We start from the raw sequence: 21342 nt of genomic DNA on the forward strand, positions 1-21342 counted from the left end.
TGTAAGCATTTATGAACAAATGATTAAGTAGTAAAATTGAGCGAATGAAAAACGTCCTGAATTTGCGCGAATTTCCCCTCTCCAGTATGTAACACAATTTCAAAAAGCTTGTAAAAGACTCCGGAGTGAGATCTCTATATCAAAAGAAAGCTATTTTTACCTAGAATCGATTGACACTATCGTACAATCAAGAAACAAGTTTTCCTTGTCTTCAAAAAGCATCATATACCAAATTTGGTTCCATTTGCTTAATTAGATATCGAGTTATGGAGATATTTCTGCTTCAGCTGTATGGGAGCCTCCCTTTTCAAAGAGGGGAGGGGTCTCGAATCATCGTAAGAACCTTCCCCTGCCCCGAAAATCTCTGCATACAAATTTTTACGTTGATCGGTTCAGTAGTTTTCGAGTCTATAAGGGTCAGACAGACAGAAATTTCTTTTTATGTATGTACTAGCAGACCCGACGAACTTTGTTTCGCCTAAAATTGATTTATTCTCTGCTTAGTTCTTGAGTTATGCAGAAATTTCAGTTTCATTTGTATGGGAGCCCCCCTTTCCAAAGGAGGGAGGGGTCTCGAACCATGTTAAGAACCTTCCCCGGCCCCAAAAACCTCTGCATACAAATTTTCACGCCGATCGGTTCAGTAGTTTCGGAGTCTATAAGGTTCAGACAGACAGAAATTCATTTTTATGTATATAGAAGAAGAAGAAGAAGAAGATAGAAGAAGAAGATTCGCCCAAGTGGCTTGATTGTTAAAAATTGTGAAAAATAAAAGAGCAGAATTTTTGTCAACTGTGTAGAACATCTCTGGTGCTTTGGCCGAAAAGGTTATTTGACTGCAATGGTCGTTTGGCAGAAGCCTTGACATTTTCTGCCAAATGACCTTTTCTTTCAAACGAACATTTCGAGCAAACGGCCTGATGACGTATGTTGCTTTGGCCAAATAAAATTTTCGAAAAATGAATTCAGTCAAATTCAATACGGAACGGATAAATGATTTACGGCCTAACGTGTTATCGGCCAAATGGTTTTCCGCCGTATGATTTTCCGCCAAACAACCCTTTTTTAATAATTTCCCACAGAATTTCCGAAGAATTTGTTATGGCCAGTACAAAGAATTTCCCGTAAAATCTTTAAAATTCCGAATAATTTCTCGTTGGAATGGCGAACAGTTTTCCGTGAAAATTTAAAAATTAGGCCGATACAAATATTTAAAAAACAATTATGTCTCCCACCCCCTCAGATTTTTTTTGCCTAAAAATAATATTTTAAGGAGGCAACAAAATAAAATTCATATAATTTTAAGAATTTTCAAAACAGTCTTTAACAAATCCGAGGAGTTTTTTGATTTTTTTTTTCATTTTAATAATTATTTTTTATTATCCCCTCCCTCCTTGACCTTCCGGAGACCAATAGGACATAATGTTAATTAAACATTTGTAACGGCCTGATGAAGACTTTTCGTGAAAATTATTGAAATCCACATTTATAACAATTTGCCGCGGAAACTCTGAAGAATTTTGGAAATTCCGGAGAATTTCTCATGAATATTCAAGAGAGTTTTCCATGAACCTTCTGCTTCCATTTCGAAGTATTTCCAGTGTAAACTTCGAAGAATATTAAATACAAACTCAACAGGAATTTTCCGTGAATATTCCGGACAGTTTCCTGCAAAAATTTGGAACAATTTCCCGTGAAAATTCTTAAAGACTTCTCAAGTAAATTCCGAAGAATTTTCCGCGGAAATTCCAAACACTTTTTCTCGAGAATTCCAAAGAGCTTCCCTTGGAAATTCCGAAGAATTCCCCAAACTTCAAAGTAGCTCTCGTGGAAAATTTTCTGGGAAAGTTCAACAGTTTCTTCCGGCGATGTTGACGATTTGAATTACTACTTATTTAGCTCTAACGGCAGGATTTGACATAAATCTTCTGTAAAATCCTGCTGTTACCACCGTCGTTCCACTCCATTGCGTTCGAGGCTTTAATGTTAATGCCTTGAAAATATCCCGAGAAAAAAACTATTTTTTTACCAGCATATTACAGGGTGACCACTTAGCTTACATTTTAAAATTCCCGCATATTTCCCGACTTTTTCCCGATATTTTTTGAAAAAATCCCGATAAAATTTTGAAGATTCCAAATAAAAATTTATATTCAAATTTCGATAAAAACGTTAATTATCATACTTTATTCTAGAGGTGCTTTTAATTGACGTAAATTATTTTTTTGTTTAATATCTTGGCTGCGAATATGCCAGCAAATGTTTCGAAATGGACAAATTGATATGAAATTTGCAACCTCCTACTTTTTGACGTTTACTAAGAATCTAAGAATCTAATCTTCTAAGAATTATTGCAAACCTTCGAACACACGTAAAATAAAACAAACTCACTGGTTTCCTCAGCAGTGTTCTTTTCATGTTGGAAAAAAATGTTGCTGCTAGAAATAGCGCCGAAAATTTCAAAGTGGATTGATCCGTCAATAAAATGACGCATCCATACACCAAAACAATTGAAAAATATTTGAATCTCATGATTCATTCGTGGTTCAAATCCGCAGAACATAGAACTGAGCGATATAACAGTTTTAAGCTTTTGAAACTCAACTGTTATAAAAAATGAATCTAGAACAACTGCTGGAAAATGGATGCAGATTCAAAATGACAGTCGAATCATTGATCTAACTATTTTAAAAATCGATAGCTCTAGACAAACATTTGAAAAAGATGTAACAACCCAAATTTATTCTTTTCAGTTCTTTTTCTATGTATGTAGACAAGAAACCAGGAAAAATAAATGTTGGCTGTTACACCCTTCTTAAATGTTGGTCTAGAGTTAACCACAAATAAATTGAAGAATCCGTTGAGCGGATAAACATTTTGGCATCTGCCAATATTTTGCAGACATTTCCTCAAATAGTTTCACACATTACGTAGAAAAGCTCTCCTGTAGTGGGGCCCTCCTTAGCCGTGCGGTAAGACGCGCGGCTACAAAGCAAGACCATGCTGAGGGTGGCTGGGTTCGATTCTCGGTGCCGGTCTAGGCAATTTTCGGATTGGAAATTGTCTCGACTTCCCTGGGCATAAAAGTATCATCGTGCTAGCCTCATGATAATACGAATACAAAAATGGTAACCTGGCTTAGAAACCTCCCAGTTAATAACTGTGGAAGTGCATAATGAACACTAATCTGCGAGGCGGCTCTGTCCCAGTGTGGAGATGTAATGCCAATAAGAAGAAGAAGAATTACGCAGAAAAGCCTATGAATTTAGAATAATAAATTTTGTTTTTTTTATGTTTTACATTAGAATAATTATTCATAAATTAATGATATGAACACTTTGTGATTTTTTTCCCGATTTTTTGTAGAATTTCAAGAAATTCCCGACTTTTTCTCGCAATTCCCGCATATTTCCCACATTTCCCGATTTCCCGACTCACTGGCCACCCTGATATTAAAAAAATGCCACGCTGATTCACGCCGCTGGCTAAAATGGCTTTCGGCGTGCTTGTTCATAGAATCGGTGATACACCTGATCATGCTACTGATTCAGTTATCCTTTCTCGCAAAGAAAAGTTCTCAAAAGATGTATCCTTTTTGGTGTTGAAGCGGATGATATCAAGTCTCCTTGCGGAAGGACATACCATTTGATGAAGGGCAGTTTCCGAACGATATATTTCTTGCTGATCCCGATTTCAGTCCGCCCAAGTAAAATCGGTTGGTAATTGGAACCCAATACTTTTTCGACCGCTTCCCAACAGCAGCTCGAATTAAGCTTTCCGAAAACCTTCCGGATTTGGTCGACAGCTTATTTGGCTAAGGTGTAGCAGGCGGTACCAATCCTTTTCTTGCGAATCAGTAATCTGTCTGTTGCAAAATCATCACCACTTCCCTGTTCTCATTGGATGAAGGAATGGAGCGATTCTGAAAAATAGAGGAGCTCGGGGCTCGTTCCGCCTTGTCGATGGTAGAAAAGGCATGTGAATAGTTGTTTGAACCTAGCGTTACCCACGATGGCAGGTACATTGTCGAGCTGCCCAAGTTTTGAGTTACTAGAACGCTGTGAGCAGCGGGCTCGATCGTTTCTAATTTTCAAGATATTTTGCTTGAAACCTCAAATTTCCTCTCAGTATTCAAATATAGGCTACGATTTTCTCACATTAAATTATCATCATGTTTATCTTAAAAAATTAATTGCAATGATTTCGTCGGTTTACTGCATTGCATAAATTATTGTCCTGATCGTAAAATTAAATCATTCTCTTCACTTATTACAATTCCCCGATAGGTTTGAAATGACACCAAATAATTGAGTTTTGTTAGAAATGAACTATAATTAGTAAGAGTTGGTTTACACGTTTATTCTCTCGGCTGCGCTCAGAATGATCATAAACTCTCTCGATGCGATGGATACTTTTTGACAGCTTTGGAGATTTTCTGAGAATCGTTTTGACTCTATCCGCAGCCCACAGCTAGAACGCAGGTTTGTTAAGAACACGAAATTGAAGGAAGATTATGGCAACACTTGGGATCATGTGGTAACCAGTAACCAGTATGACCATTTCAGTTTTAACTTACAAGCCAACCATAGCGATCGACCAAAATCTTCGATTCAGTTGCATTCTTTTGTGGATGCTTCCGAGGCTGAAAATGCCGCAATTATATATGCCAAGAGTGAAAACGTCTAGGGAGAGGGACTTCCGTGTTGCACCACTGAAAAGACTTTCCATACCCAGACTCGAACTATGCGTCGCCGTAATTGCATCTCAACTGTACGACCGGATTGTAGAAGTCTCCAGATGAACATCGACGAATCCTGCTTATGGTCCGACTCAGTGGTGACCCTACAATGGCGTAGTTCTGGAAAACCATTATAGTTAACCATGTGTCTGAAGTTCAAACGGTAGCCCATGGATCACGGTGGTGTCACGTTTCTGGAATTGAGAATCCGAGGGCCTTCCTATCTAGAGGAATAGAAGTCAGAGATTTCCAATGCTCCCGACCCCATCCTGTTCCTGCACGTCAGCAGATTGGGCAGCTTCCAGCCCAGATGGTTACCGTAAGCAGACTATTCGACGTTACTGGCGTAGATTACGCCGGACCTCTGCACCTTAAGGCTATCCACAAAAGAGCTGCGTCAACCAAGGTCTACATCTGCTTGTTGGTGTGCTTCACGATGAAGGCGGTTCACCTGGAGTTAGTTGGCGATCTTTCCACACCGGCTTTCAAATCTGCTCTACGACGGTTTGTAGCTCGGAGAAGGAGCCCCAATTATCTACACTCGGACAACGAAAAAAATCACCAGGGCGACAAATGAGCTGCATCAGCTGTACCGAATGTTAATAACCAGCAAAGTGGACACCTAAACCCGCCGAAAGCTCCGAACTTTGGTAGCCTATGGGAGGCAACCTTCAAGATGGCGAAAAAGCATCTCTACCGTTACGGACGAAGATCTTTCAAATGTTCTAGCAGTCGAGTCACTTGAACGAAGGTTTCCTTTGCATCTAGAAAGGACGTTTCTGAGACTCATGAAAAAAAAAATATTCCAAGCCTCTTGAAAGAAGAAATCCGAGCTCCTTGAAGCGAGGCTTTCGAACTAGTTGGTAGGAGGCTTCCGAGCCTCTTAAAAGGAGATTTACGACTTACGAGCCTCTTACAAGCTTACAAGCCTCTTGGCAGAAGCCTTCCGAGCCTCTTGAAAGGCGTCTTCCGAGCCTCTTGAAAGGAACCGTCCGAGCTTTTTGAAAGAAGGCTTCCGATTATTTTTAAAAGAGGCTTCCGAGCTTCTTGAAGTAGGCCTCCGGGCCTCTTGAAACGAGGCTTCCGGGTCTCTTGTAAGGAGTCTTCCGGGTCTCTTGATAGCAGGCTTCCGAGTCTGTTGAAAGGAGGCTTCCAAGCCTTTTGAAAGCAGACTTCCGAGCCTCTTGAAAAAAGGATTCCAAGCCTCTTGAAATAAGGCTTCCAAGCCTCTTGAAATGAGCTCTCCGAGCCTTTTGAAAAGAACTTTCCGACCCTCTTGAAAGGGGCCTTCTGAGCTTTTTGAAAGAAGACTTCCGACTTTCTTAAAAAGAGCCTCCAAGCCTTTTGAAACGAGGCTTCCAGGCCTCTTGAAAGGAGGCTTCCCAAGTAACAATTGCCAGTTGAATAAACATCAGTATGGTCAGATTTGTTCAGCCAGCGTTGATTAAAAATTATACTATCATACATGATAACATTTGTTCCAGCATTGTTCGCCCAAAAATGGAGTATTTATTCAACAACAACTAGAAACCTCTCTTCAACTTTAAATAAACAGTAGATAACAATATTTATTAATCAACTTTGTTCAAAAACCAGGTATAATGTTAATTCAACTTGTCAGCGACTTACTGATTAGGCTTTTTTTAATTATGCGTTTCTAAATACTTTTATTTCACAACATTGCTACACTTATTAAGGCATTGTTCAACATACTGGAGATACGATGAAAAATAAATTATGAACAGGATATCGGTATCGATCCAACGACCTTTGAATCCCCAGCCCTCTTGTTTACCATCAGCTATATTTGACACCTTGGATAGTACCAAGCTGAATAAGGAATATAAACCTCACGTTGTTGAATAATACTGGTTGAATAGCTGTAATGGAATTGTTGGTCATTACGCTTCAAAGTTGACAGCAATCGTACAAAAGCTTTACAAGAGTTCCATAATGTTATACAACTATGTAAACATAGTTGTATAACATCCTGTAAAGCTTTTGTACGATTGCTGTCAACTTTGAAGCGTAATGATCAACAATTCCATTACAGCTATTCAACCAGTATTATTCAACAACGTGAGGTTTCCTCCTCGTTTCCTCGTTTGTCGGGTGAAGATCACTGCGTCCAGATTTTAGGACTATTGTGATATACCCTTTTACTGTGAAATACGCAAGTTATCTCAGTAACATGTTTGTCACTGAGATACCTTGGTATCGACTGAACTCAAGACCATCTATTATTGATGAATAGAGATCCTGAGTTACAGTATGTGACTCCCCCATTCTGGCGAGACTAGCTTTATGAAGCCAACCACGTCCTTGGGGGATAAGATCCATATGTCAGCAGGCCCTAAAAGGGCTTGCTGAGAACTTTGAACCTACGTTGGGTGAGTGCACTGCAATAGCAGAGGATGTGTTCTGATGTTTCTCTCTCCTCGTCACAGAAGCGGCAATTTGAGGTTTGGATTGCTCCGATCTTTTGTAGATGGTATCTGCAGGGCAGTGTCCAGTTATTAGACCGGTGTAGATGTTGAGATCCCTTTGTTGAGACCTAATAGTTGTTGGGTTTTCTTGGGGTTAATCGTTACGAGCCTTTTGGATTGGCTCGTATGGGGAAGTGCATTCCAGTTTGATGTGATTTGACTGACCATATATTTGTTCAGTTCCATTTTACAGAGCAGTCTGAGATCCCGCAGAAGGGCTCAGGGCCAATGAACCTTTCATTAGATCCATTCCTGGCTAGCTCATCAGCAATCTCGTTTCCCTCTAGACCCGTATGTCCTGGGATCCAATATAGGTAGACTCGATTGCGTATGGATAAGTTTTTCAAAGCCAGAATGCATTCCCACACTAGCTTTGAGTTACAAGTGTAGTTATTAAGCGACTTAAGTGCCGCTTGGCTGTCAGAGAAAATACATATTTTTGCAAATCTATACTTTCTCCTCAGGCATAATAACACGCATTCTAATATTGCATATATTTCCGCCTGAAATACTGTGGGCCACTGTCCTAAGTGGACAGAAATTTTTGTTGTAGGGCCATAGATTCCGGATCCTGTCAGATTATTCATTTTCGAACCATCTGTGAAGAAATTTATAGAGCCTGTTGGAACGCTGGGTCCACCTCCTTCCCACTCCTGGCGGGAAGGAATGAACACATCGTAAGGTAAGTCATAATTGACTACCGTTTCCATCCAGTCACTACAAATTCCTATTGCGGGATTTATGGCAAATTCATTTAATATGCTGAGGTGACCCGTAAGGTCTCCCGACAGCAGTGTTTTTGTTCTCTTTAACCTTAGAGCACTTTTTTCCGCTTCCAGCTTTATGAATTGATCTAACCGGGGCAGGTGAAGCATTGCGTCTAGGGCCAAAGTGGGTGTACTACGAACTGCACCAGTGATGGCTATGCAAGCGGTGCGTTGGATTTTGTTGAGCTTAGCCCTTGCAGCAGCCTCATTAGTTTTAGGCCACCAGACAAGGGAAGCGTAAGTTGTCCTGGGACGGACAATGGTTTTATATATCCACATGATCATACTTGGTTTTAGGCCCCATCTTTTACCAAGGGTTTTTGAACAAACCCAAAGTGTATTGAGACCTTTCTGCACAACTGATTGGAGATGAGAGTTCCAATTAAGCTTTGCGTCGAGTATGACACCTAGATATTTTACTTCACTTGAATAAACTAATTGTGTTTGATTCAAGAAAAGGGGTTTCAGTTGTACCTTTCTCCGTTTGGTGAAAGGGATAATGGAAGTTTTTGTAGGATTTATGCCTAGTTGATACTTTTGACACCAGGAAAAGTGTGATTTAGGGCAGATTGCATTCTTTCCACGATAACACTTTCGAATTTGCCTCAAACAATAATGACAACGTCATCAGCATATCCAACCACTTCGAAGCCTCTTCTCTCTAAGCTGTCTAGAAGCTCATCCACCACCAGTGACCACAACAAAGGAGAAAGCACTCCGCCTTGCGGACACCCCTTGTTGCTTTAACAGTGATGTATGAACCGCTAAGCTCAGAGGAGATTTTCCGATTAGCTAGCATAGCATGTACCCAGGTAACAATGCATGGGTCGAATTTTCTCCTCAACATTGCTGACCCTATAGACGAATAAGAAGCGTTATCGAATGCGCCCTCAATATCAAGAAATGCTACAAGAGCAATTTCTTTTGCATTAAGTGTTTTTTCGATTTTTTGAACTACCGTATGTAGTGCCGAGATCGTAGATTTTCCACTTTGATAAGCGAATTGGTTTTTTGACAAAGGCATTGCTTTCATAAACGTGAGGTTTATATTATTGCTTATTGATTACGATTGGTTCAGTTTGTGTTTTCAAATCCTTTTATTTCATTACGTTGCAACGCTAATTCAGGCGTTGTTAAACATTGGAGCTGAGATAAAAAAAAACAAATTGGAAACAGTTTACCAGTATCGATGCCACGACCTTTGAATTCCTAGCCCTCTTGACTACTATCGGCTATATTTGTCACCTTGGATAGTACTAAGCTGAATTAGAAATATAAATCTCACGCTGTTGAATAATACTGGTTAAATAGCTGTAATGGGATTGTTGGTCATTATCCTTCAAAGTTAACAACAATCGTACAAAAGCTGAACAGGAATTCCATGATGTTATAGCTAGTGTAAAATGTCACACCGGAAAGCAAACTATTATAGTTCTGGTATGATAGTTTGCTATTGTATATTTGTTGATAAAGTTTGTTTTATAAGAAACCTACATGCAGTTCATCTACATGCAGATTCATCTACAGAAGCGATGTTGTTTACTGATAACGTCAATTATTAGACTTCTAAATAAGCATGTGTTGTGTTTAGATTGTAGTAGAGTTTTCAAGCGTTTGTTCAATGGTTCAAACACAAATTATTTAAACATATGAATCATGATGAATAGGAGAAACTTTGCAAGTTTAAGTTTATTGTATTGAGCTAATTGTTCAATATGAGTTTCGAAATAGAAAGAAATGTTTCGGCAACTTTTGAAAACGTATTTTTCAAATATATAGTTGAAAGTGGAACAGTAGATGGTTACTAATGTCAGCATTGTTTGCTCAACATCTTATTCAATACTATGCATTATTCAGCTACGAATACTTTTATTAAACCTTAGTTCGACAATGATGTCTGTTTGTGGCTACCAATTGTTACTTGGGTTCCGAGTCTTTTGAAAGCAGGCTTACAGGCCTTTTGAAAGGAGTCATCCGAGCCCTTAAAGGAACTGCTTGGATGAAGACTTCTGAGAAGCGTAGAAGTATGCTTCTAATCCTCTTGCAACGAAGCAACCGAGCTTTGTTTGAAAAAAAAAACCTTCATGCCTTTAGATCTTAAATTTTAGTTCAGAAGCATATTCTTAACATATTATTCATCATTTTGTTTCGATCAGGAAGATTGCATTGAAGTTTTTTTTTTTAATTTGTTCATTCGACGTTTTGTCAGTTTGATCTTTTGTTCCGCAGCCCTTCATACATAGTGCTGGTTGTGGAAGCTTTAGTTTACTGATCGCCTTGCATATTATGTACAAGACAAAGTTTTGAAATTAAAAACACACAATTAATAAAACTTTATTAATGAGTTTCGATTAGAATTAAATCATTTGTTTGATAAACTGCCTATATTCATTTTACCCAATTTCGAGAAAACAACAAAAAACTGGTTTTAAACAAATTTTCACCGAATTTTTCGATTTCGATAATACAGATCAATTTTTTTTAAATACGTGCACGTAGTTTCTCGAACAAACGAAAAAAAAATTACTTTCCAGAACAAATTTTTCTCTCGTATTTTTTTCTTAAACATGTATATTTTTGGACGAGAATTCAGAATATATAAAATTCTCAATTTGGCCAAAAATGTTACATATGCAGTTTCTCAAACAAACGTTTTAATTGTAATACGTCCGCCATTACGCATTTTTGTCCTCGGTACCCCCTATGGCTAGCGAAGGTACCACCAGGGGTACATGTACCCCATGTTGAGAACCGCTGTAATAGACAATCACAACTATAGATAGTAGAATCTATAGATGAGCGAAAGCATGGCTGAGTTGATTTTTTTGCCCGTGCACACGCGCATATGACGTCACAGCCCTTAACGTTTCCATTGAAATAGTGACGTCATGCTCGTTTGGAGACACGTTTGACAGTTTGTTTGGAGACAGAGGATTTATCTTCGCTCATCTATATATTCCACTATCTATAATCACAACCAGTCGACAGACAACGATAACCATCACATGAATAATAAATAGTTCATTGCGATCTACACGTCAGAAGAAAGTTAGTAATAAAAGCATAATAAATAATTTGTTCTTGAATTTGTGTAAGCTAACGTATTGTCAAATGGGGTTATTTGCAACACTTTTACTTTCAACGTCATTACAAATGAAGCAGTCGAAAAAGAGAAGTACCCCATCCCATATCCTAATGGGGACGCGTAGAATGCGTTATGCGTCTAAATTCAATAAAAATTTAATTTTAATAGCGATTTGATTGATGCGGAGGAACGAAAAACATGATTGTTGCAAGTTATCCCACATGTGGGGTTACTTGCACAGATGCTTAGACTTCAAGTTACCTGCCAAAAACTTTAAATATTTCCAGCAGTTCTTTCAGAACAAAGTAGTGTAACAGATAAGGGACCGCGCCGCTTAAAAATAAGCACACCCACGCGATTTTTACGGTTTATTAATAAATTTTTCTCATAATATACGAAAAGGACAATGTTTCAGAACCACTCTCCGACCAGGACGACGAAACAAAATTATATCAAAGCTATAACAACGTCAATCAATTCGTCCATTTAAAAGATATTTTAGTTACTAGATAAAGATTGTCGCTGTCGTCGCTGTCCGGAACATCTTTTGCTGGCGAGGATGGGGGAGCTAAATGTCAAAGAAGGAAAATCCATACGATTTGACAGCTTGGTACCCAACATGTTCCGGACAGCAAAACAAAGGGAACCGAAGCGACAATCTTTATCTAGTAACTAAAATATCTTTTGTCCATTTCGAAACAGCCAAGATATTTAACAAAAAAATGGTTTTCGCACGGCCGAGTTGCCGAATAATATGCAATTAATTGAACGTCAATCATTTATAATACTGTTGATACAATTTCATAACTGCCATTCCACTATGGGGAAAGGGGTGCCATTAATCGAAAAAAATACTATCTCCTATTTGTCTAATTTATATATTTTATAAAAGTATATACCCTAGATAAGAGAAACGGAAAATATTGAAGCGCTATGTTTATTATGTCAAAAGATATGGGCTTGCGAAGTGATAAAAGCTGATAAAATTAAAAAATCGTTCCTTACTTTAATTTGTATGTTATGAAGTCAATTTTTCTCCAAATATAAAATTGTATATACCATTTCAAAGCTGAAAACTTAAGCTTTTTGATGGTTTAGTTTATTTTGCACGCAAAGGTTAACATCAAAAAGATGTAGAAGAAAAACTTTAACTATCATAATTCTTCGCTATAAAATGGTCCCGCAAACCTAATGTCCTCAATTGTCTCCTCTTCTGTAAATTGAGGATTGAAATATAACCCTAGTACCACCTTTTAGTGAGTGATTTGCTTGCGCATATTTGCGCTTTTACGAGAACGCTGCAATCAAAGTTTTCTTGAAAATTGTGGTTTTTATTCTCTATACCTCGTAATGATTAGAAAATGAATAACATTATTACTAGAAATATGGTTGTTTGCTATTTTATGCAAGCTGTATTGGAAACAAACAAAAAAAAAGCCAAAAAAATTGGAAATTTTTTTTTCGCCTGTGACATTTTTTGAAGGGTTAACGATGGCCTTTAAAGAGTTAAAAAAGAGTTCTTAAATATTCCTTCGCATAATATATGTTGCATAGAAACATTTTCCATTAAAAAAATATTTTTGGTCACCCATTTGTATGAGAATTCCCCATAGTGCATTCGTGTCAATATTTTATTAAATTTATAACAGTATATGTTTCATTATTTTGTTTTGTTATAACCAGGGTCAACCAGTCAAAGAAAAACAAAACCACGGCAGCCGCAGGCTAGAACTGATGAATTAGTACCAACGGCTAGCATTCTTTCTAGGCTTTGCGCTACAGGCAATTAAACTCGATTCTGTTCTGTTTGAGCTGCGCACGAACCGAATCAAGAAATCTCATGCAAATGCTGACTGCACCGACGGCTCGACTCTCACGCAGCAGCAGCAAACAAACAGTTTGCCTCATCAGCGAAAAAAAATGTCACAATGAGGCGTACATTTTTTTCGAAAATTGTTTCGGTTTGTGCGGTGCGTGAAATTTGACCGGATAAAATGTAAACATTCGCATAATTACAGTGTTTTACTGTACATTTCCCAACACTGGTTATAACTTTCAGATATTTTATCTACTAACGGGACACAATTTAGAACAGGATCTGTTACGAAAAAGCATGTAACTACAAACGACTCTAGTCGGGTTTCGGTACAAATTTATTGTACGAGAAAGGCAAAGGCAGTTTGAAATTTCCACTTTATCTAGCATTAGCTTTGAGCAATTCGCACAATTTTGTAAAAATAAATTTGATAAAATTATTTTGATTTTTTTCATATAAGAGTGGTCCACCTCAGTCCAAAGCGGGCTTGGTAGTCATATGGCTACTGCTTCTGCCTCATACGCAGGAGGTCGTGGGTTCAATCCCAGGTCCCTTCCATTCTCCTACTTTGTGTCTTTCTCTATATTTCTCATGTTCCAGCAATCGCTAGAACTAGAAATGGTCTTCCATACCGTTTCCATTACTATTCTTATACCTGAAACTTGAATATTCTAACAGTAATCTGCTAGAATTGGAAATGAACTCTAGAGCTCGTTTCCTACATCCAATTAGAAATTCCATCAGTTGCTTTCTCCTATCTATCACATTGGCAGCTATCACCAAGACGGACCTTTGCCTCTCGAACCTAACCCAAAAATTCCAACAAATTCCGCATGAACTAGTGACAAGTGCAGAGGTATATTCGGCTTGCAGTGGGCGAGTGATTTCATCATCATTTCCTCCCCCTTCCCTACATTGACTTGCATTCTGACGTGGCAAGCGCCAGTATGGACCTAACAAATGAGATCACCAGTACTTGTACATTGAAGATGTGTGCTAGTCCCAAGCAAACAACTGTTGGTTCCCTGTGCAAGAACAGCTGATCTAGTCATAATGGAGTAGCAACTACGAGCAGTCAACCAAGCTCAAGCTCAAGCTCATAAAGAGTGGTCCACCTCAGTCCAGATCTGCCTGGCTACGTCCTTGCGAATGCTGAGGAAGGGGAAGGATGATGGTTAGTCGGACACCTACTTAAGAAAGATGCAGAGAACTCTACGAACTCTCCTAGGAGCCACGGGAGGTTTTTGGAATTGTAGGTGCGGAAGGTTATAACAGTAGGAATCGTTTTGGTAGAACGTGAAACACAAAAAAAAAACTATGATAGAAATACAATGTAGGAAAGGGATGAGCCGGGAATTGAATTCACGACCTCCTGCTTATAAGGCAGAAGCGATAGCCACTAGACTACCGAGCTCATCTAGTTTGAAATTTCCACTTTATCTTCACACACAAAAATAATTTTTAGTTGGAAGCACCCTGTACCTAGGAACTCATGAAAAGTTCATCCATTATCCTTTTCGCACACGATCCACGCCTTCCCGTACACATGCGCACATCGGACTGTTTTCAAGTGTAAACAAACTCGAAACACCACCAAACACCCACAACCCACAACTGCACCACCAGCAGCAGTTGGCGAGTGACTTGGCCCGAACCGGGCCTAGCTACAACTTGTCGCTTCTCCATGGTGACATTTACAGCTTGTGGTAGGTATCGGTTAAAAGGGAAAACTCGATACTCGTTTGCCATAGCGTCTTTGTTTTATTACCAGCTCTGCGTTCTGTTTCCCCAACAAAAAAAGAACTACTTGTTTTGCGTCTGTAAACAACACGATTCCAGCTCTGACACCGCCCTCGTCAATCGTGTTTTTTTCCCCAATGGCTATCAATCATTAATCAAACTCGTGCTTAGCCGTGTGCTTCAAGTTGTCATTGACGGTACATGCAACCTGTCCCCTCGTCCTGGCAGCAAACCAATTATAGGAGATATGGATAAATGTTGAACACGTAGAATAAAAATATCATCACCAGAAGCAATAATGTAGTCAATAAAAACCTACGCTGTCAGCAGTTGGTGAATTTGCGTAATGAACGGGATGTAACGAACGTGTCCATTAATTTTGATTCTAGGGGATATGAACGCATCGGGATTGTCAGGATCGATATGTTTATCTATAAAAGGAATATAAGCTGGATTGTAGCAAATATCGCGCAATTACATGCTGTGCCAGATTTTAAGCCGTCGGCTAGCACCAGTTGCAAGAAAATTCGTGAGACATCACCAAGCGGTATTCATGGGCGCTCTACCACGGATTAGGTGCTCACCGTACGTTCGATGTTGCTGAAACGCCGCGAAAACAACATCTATTCAACGACTTCAAAGTCACTTTTGATTCAATCGATCGAGACAAGCTCCTCCAAGCAGCACGAGTACGGATTTCCAGATAAACTGACACGGTTGGTCGAAGCGACGATGGAACGTTTTCGAGTTCCTTTGAAACGGGTAAGGATTACTGCAAGCTGACAATCTTTCGTACCTGCTCTTCAACATCGCTTTGGATGGGGTAATGCGAAGGGCAGGGATGGACACGAGTGAGACAATTTTCACGAAGTCCGTTCAACATTGATATTGTGGTAGGGTAAAACGGTATAATATGCCCCCCCCTAAGGCAATACCTTGATAACTTTTTATTTTTCAATGCAATTTATACAAACTTTGTGTTATTTGAAAGTCCAAAAAGTCGCAAATGTATTACCTGTGAGTAGTCGTATAAAAATATTTCAGAGAACACGTAATAAAGCTTTTTTAAAAAGTCATGAAAAATGGATTTCAACAAGTGCCTGGGCAATACGCCCACCTTAACCAGAGACGTTTCATTAGTATTTTATCAATCCCATATTAAAAAGGTTACAAATCCTTATGTGTTTGACATTAAAAAACTAACATAAGTCCATTTAAGTAGGTTTGAATAACATTTCAATAGTTTCCATATAATTTGGAAGCGGGGGCAGCAGGGACTTTGTCCAAGGGCTTGACGACCCCTCCCCATGGCCACTGCGAGTTAGACCGGGACCATCGTCCCTAACCCCTAATCCCAAGGCGTCAAGCGACCCGTGCCGAGGGGATGCATGGCCAGGGGGGTGAAATAATAAGCTAGGCCTTTAACGGAGCCTGTGGGGTACCTGGGCACCCTCCACAGTAATTGTCCCTTACCGCGTCATGCTGGGCTCTGGCGTGTTGGACCTTTTTTCCCGAGCAACTCGTGGGACCAAAATGGAAAACCAAGTCAATTCTTCAATTAGTGGTAGTAGTGTAGGCGACAACCCCTTCGCAAGAGGTGGGTTGTTCAGGTCTCCGCCTAGGAGGCCAGAGGCAATAGTCGGCAGCTCAGTGCGCAGCGCCAGCGTGGGTCACTCAACCTTCCTCTCGGCTATAAAAACGCCGGAAGGGGTTATTGACGGCCCATGGCTTGTGAAGGCGATGAACCGCAAACGCGATGGGCTTTCGGCCTTCGAGGTGGCGACGGAACAGCTGGACGCCATCATCGACTTTGCGTCATCGAAGCATAATATCAGCAAGGACCTCAAGAGGAGCTTGCAGAAACTTCGAAAGTCGATGCTGGACGCCAAGCTGGAGAGGGCGGTCGGGACGGCCAAGTGTAAACCCGTGAAATCGGTGGAGTCGAGGTCTACCCAGACCGAGGCCCAAGGATTCGCGGACTCGGGCAAAGTCGAGTCGACCGAAGGCGTGCCAGCTAAGACGGTGGTGCCAAAGTCTACCCAGACTGAGGCTCAAGTATTTGCGGGTACGTCGGGGGTGACTACTCCAACGGAGCAGACACAAAAACGGGGAGACAGTCTCCAGGGATGAGCTCCTGGGGACCGCTCCAAAACGCGGAGGGTTACTACCCCGAACAAGGGTAGTGGGGCTGGGAAGCTGAACCCCGGTCAGGTACCTCCAAAACCGGGGAGGAAGGACCTGGAAAGGTCCGTCCACTCCAGGCAAGACGGTGGTAAGGGGTTACGGCAGGCTGAAAGTTCTCAGCCGCACCAGACCAGGGAAATAGAGGGGAATGACGCCTCCTGGACCCTGGTCAAGAACAAGAGGAAACCGAAGACGTCAAGGGCCGAAAAGAAGGCCCAGGCGAATGAGGGTAGCAAGAAGTCTAGGGTAGGCGCCAATCGCTCCAGGGGCGATGCCCTAGTCATTACGGCGGACGAGGCTAAGTACTCGGATGTTTTGAAGGCGATGAGGAGTGACGTCAAGCTCGGTGAACTCGGCGCCGACGTACGTCGAATAAGATGTACCCGGATGGGCGAGATGATACTCGAGCTGAAGCGGGGCGTCTCGCAAAAGGGCGCCGCCTACAAGAAGTTGGCGGAGGAGGTCCTAGGCGAGACGGTCAAGGTGAGGGCACTCACGACGGAGGTGAATCTAAGGGTTAAAGACCTGGACGAGATCACCGAAGTCGAAGAGCTCGTCACGGCACTGTGGCGACAGTGTGAAGTGTAGACGCCCACCGCAGCCGTTCGGCTACGGAAAGGTCCGGCAGGGACACAGGTTGCATTGGTTCGGCTATCTGAGCGGATGCCTCCAAGGTAGTCAAGTTAGGGAGCGTCAAGGTGGGATGGTCGGTATGCACTGTGCGCATATACGAGCAACCCGAAGTTTGCTTCAAGTGCCTGGAACCGGGGCACAAGCAATGGGACTGCAAAGGCCCTGACAGAAGCAATCTCTGCCAACGCTGCGGATTGGAGGGACATAAGGCACAATGCTGCACGAACCCTCCCAATTGTTTGATTTGTTCCAGCAAAGCTGTGAACAGCAAGCACCCCATGGGGGGCTCGATGTGCCCAGCGTTTAAGCGTGCTGCAAAATCAAAGTGCAGGTAAAGCAGCTGGCTTGCTCGGCTTCGCCCGAGTGTTTGGTGTGCGCAGGTTTAGAGGAAACGGCGGAACACGTGTTGTTCGTGTGCTCACGTTTTCGCGCAATGCGTGACCACATGCTTGCCACATGTGGTCTGGACACTACCCCGGACAACCTAGTTCGGAGGATGTGTAAAGACGAAGTTGGCTGGAACGCCGTTTTATCGGCTATCGCCCAAATCGTCTCGGAGCTACACAGAAGGTGGCGCGTGGACTCAAGGATGGCTAGTTCAGGCGCAAATAAGAGGTGGTCCAAGGGATCGGAGTCGGCTTCATGGGTCATACCGGTGGTCATGCTCTGTGGTCGAACTCGATCCTTTTATCGAACAAGTGGCCGCGCGAAGAACAACATGGTATCGTCGCTTTCGCGGCGTCGGTCAACCGGGCGGGTTCCGAGCCCGAGGACGGAAAGGGTCTTCGTCAAGGCTGGGGCAGGCGTATGCCTCGCGTCGGCAAGTCCTCTGTGTGCTGGCGAATAGGCCCTATCGCAGAAAGGTCAATTTGGGGTGCACGCGGCATCATCATTCTTGATACCAGTCGTGCAGAGGGAAGCAGGCGCGAAGTCGACCCTGCCCACCTTCCGAGGACATAGGGCGTGGTAAGGCCACCTGGAAAGCCGGCAATGCGCTGGCACGATACCATGGTGTTCTTCTAAAAAAGCGAGTCACGATGTTCGATGCTGCAAGGACACGCAGCTAACCTCGAGGGTGCGTCATGCACTGGCCCCTCTTTGAAGCATTACTTTCTGGTTGTACCGAAGGGACGATGGGCTTGGCGGCAATGGAAACGCTGGTCGGGGATGCAGCCCTGCCTCCCTCATTGGAGGTGGCCCCTAACCCAGCACTTCCTGGTCAACCCAGGATGTCTGTTGAGCAGATTCCCCCTCCATTGTTTAGGAAGAAAAAAAAAATATATAATTTGGAAGCAACTGCTGCATGCTCGCCGCGCTTGTGTCCAGTTGGTAAGGGCATATTGTCCTACATACACTGGGGCGTTTTGACCAGTGAAACATATTTTTGAAAAACGTTACATTTTTGAAGATAGAAGCAATTTTATATCAAATTAACCACTGAGAAAAGTTATTTGGTTGCCCAACTGAGTGTTCTAATCCAAGTTTTGCGGACAGTATGCAAGCATCGCTCTAGAATGTTGAGCAAACAAACATTGAAAGATATATCAAAACTGTAACTTTTTGTATTTTTCTTTTATTTTTATTACGTAATACAAAAATAATCCCATATTCACATAGGATGATGGTTTTACAAATATTTATAGGTTCCAACTGATTTTGACCCTTAATGGCCTTAATTAGTTATAGTTTTCTAGAAATCAAAGTGGGGTGTTTCGGCCAGGGGGGCGCATTATACCGTCTTACCCTACGTAGCGTTGGGACCTTTTTTAGCCTTGCTACACAGCAAGACCACAGCCGTGCTACACTGCAAGACCATGCTGAAGGTGGCTGAGTTCGGTCCGGTCCGGTCTAGGAAATTTTCGTGTTGGAAATTTTCTCAACTTATCTGGGCATCGTGTTAGCCTAATGATGTACGATTCCAAATATGGTAGCTTGGCTTAGAAATTTCATAACCGTGGAACACTAAGCTGCGAGGCGTTAATGTCCCAGTGGGGGATGCAACGCCAATAAGAAAAACGTTGGGAAGCCAGAGGAAGCCTACATCAACATCAGACTGAAGAAGAAAGCTTAGCGAATCGGTCTAGTCATCAACACGTCGAAGATGAAGTACATGATAGGAAGAGGCTCAGGAGAAAACAACGCTAGCGAGTGCCCAAATTAGTACTCCTGAATACTATTTTTGTTTTAATTATCCTATTCCATTGAAAATTATATCTTATTTGATTATATCAGTCGATTTTATTACTTATTTAGGGTTGACTTTCCAAAGAGCCCCCAACTATTTTCAAAATTGAATGCAAATAATGAAAAAAGTGCGTAATTGTGGTCTAACATCGGGCGAATGCTAGACAAAAATCAAATTGCAGAAGTTTTTGATTTTAAATTATAAATTTAGAAAACATAGTTGAAGGCGTCAACAATATGATTTCCTTGGAAAAGCATACCCTAAATAAGTGAAAGAAGCGCTCAAAACATATTTCTAGAGTTACACCAAAGTAATTGTTACAGTCATTGTTATTTAACGTCGCTACTATAGGCAGGTGAGGAGGTGGAATCCACCCTTGCAACCGAAGAAACGTCCCGAGCTGTTATAATAAAAACGATGCATGATCGACGGGGAATGTGGGGATGCTGAATCGTCGTCATAAGTAAAAGGAAAACAACCCTCAGGGGAGTGCTTTCTAAATTGGATTGCACACATTGCAAAGTGTGAGCACCATATTTTGCTAAATTTATAGTGCATTCAACTTGGGCGTGCTTGCAACCTACGAGTATCGTCTAGAAAATACGATGGTAGTTTTGTTACAACAGTCACATAGGAACCAAAACCTGAACTGCATGCAACAAAACATCTTCCTTTCCTTGAAGGATTTTCTTAGTGAGGCCGGGTAAATAATTTCAAATTCTGTTTAAGGTCATATCTAAAGCATTGTTTTAAGGAGAATAATAATTTATCACGTTAGTTTGAATGCTTCTCACGAGATGAGCCGGCCAATGGCCGAAAGTCTCGCTAATAAAGACAATAATAATAATAGTTTGAATGTACAATACAAATTGGTAAAGTAATGATAGCTGTACTCTTTTAAATTCTAAGACTATTTTTATGTTTTTGATTATCAATCACTCAATCAAATGGTAGACAATATACGTTCTCTGATTAAGCAACGTGCTCCGAAAAAACTACCAAACATCGAGAAAAATGTACACCGTTGGCTGGGACTCGAGATGTATCGAACAACTGAGCTTGGCGGAACTTGACTGCAGACACAGTTGAAATCCTGCTTTATCTGCTGCGTCATTCCATAAAATGTACCCACGGCTGAAAGTGTTCGCATTTAGTCAGTAGCATTGCCTCCCATAGTGTACAACGCAGGATCACGTGCATATGGCAAGAGCTGGAATAAATAGTTTTCCCCTCATTTCCGCAAACAGCCCGAGCATCAACTTTACGGCTAATTTCGCAGCAGGAAACTTTAGTCGGTAAATTTTCTCTGGTACCAATTCACTTGACTATACGAACTGACTATACCGGACTTCCAGAGTTGAACCAACGACAACGAAAACGGTTAGCCGCTCGCAACGAGCACACATGGACGGACATCGGCAGAAAGTTGAACATGTCCAGTCGGCAATGGCCACTTGAAAGCCTCTGCTGCCGTTGCTGGTGCAATATAATGTAGGTACCCCAACAATTCACCCTACCGGGAGGACTTCTGTTCCTCTGGCTAAGCTGGCCCGCCATACAGCTAGATTCCAGAATAACTATCCGACCATGCATAAAATTGGAAAATTGTGCACTCGAAATAAACGATTTTCGGTGGCAATAAAAGCACAAACACGCAACTTGGGTATTGTTTCTGCTGCGTTTGGCATTTGTGCTACGAATTTTTCAA

General features: G+C 41.4%; 1 protein-coding gene across 5 annotated transcripts in view; it reads right to left on the reverse strand.

The window, feature by feature from the left end:
- Positions 1-21342, reverse strand: part of LOC134213488 (tRNA-dihydrouridine(16/17) synthase [NAD(P)(+)]-like) — a 359207-nt gene that overhangs the window by 313327 nt on the left and 24538 nt on the right. The gene's annotated exons all lie outside the window — the stretch shown is intronic.

This window comes from Armigeres subalbatus, chromosome 2 (genome assembly GCF_024139115.2).
Source record: "Armigeres subalbatus isolate Guangzhou_Male chromosome 2, GZ_Asu_2, whole genome shotgun sequence".
Taxonomy (NCBI): Eukaryota; Metazoa; Arthropoda; class Insecta; order Diptera; family Culicidae; genus Armigeres; species Armigeres subalbatus.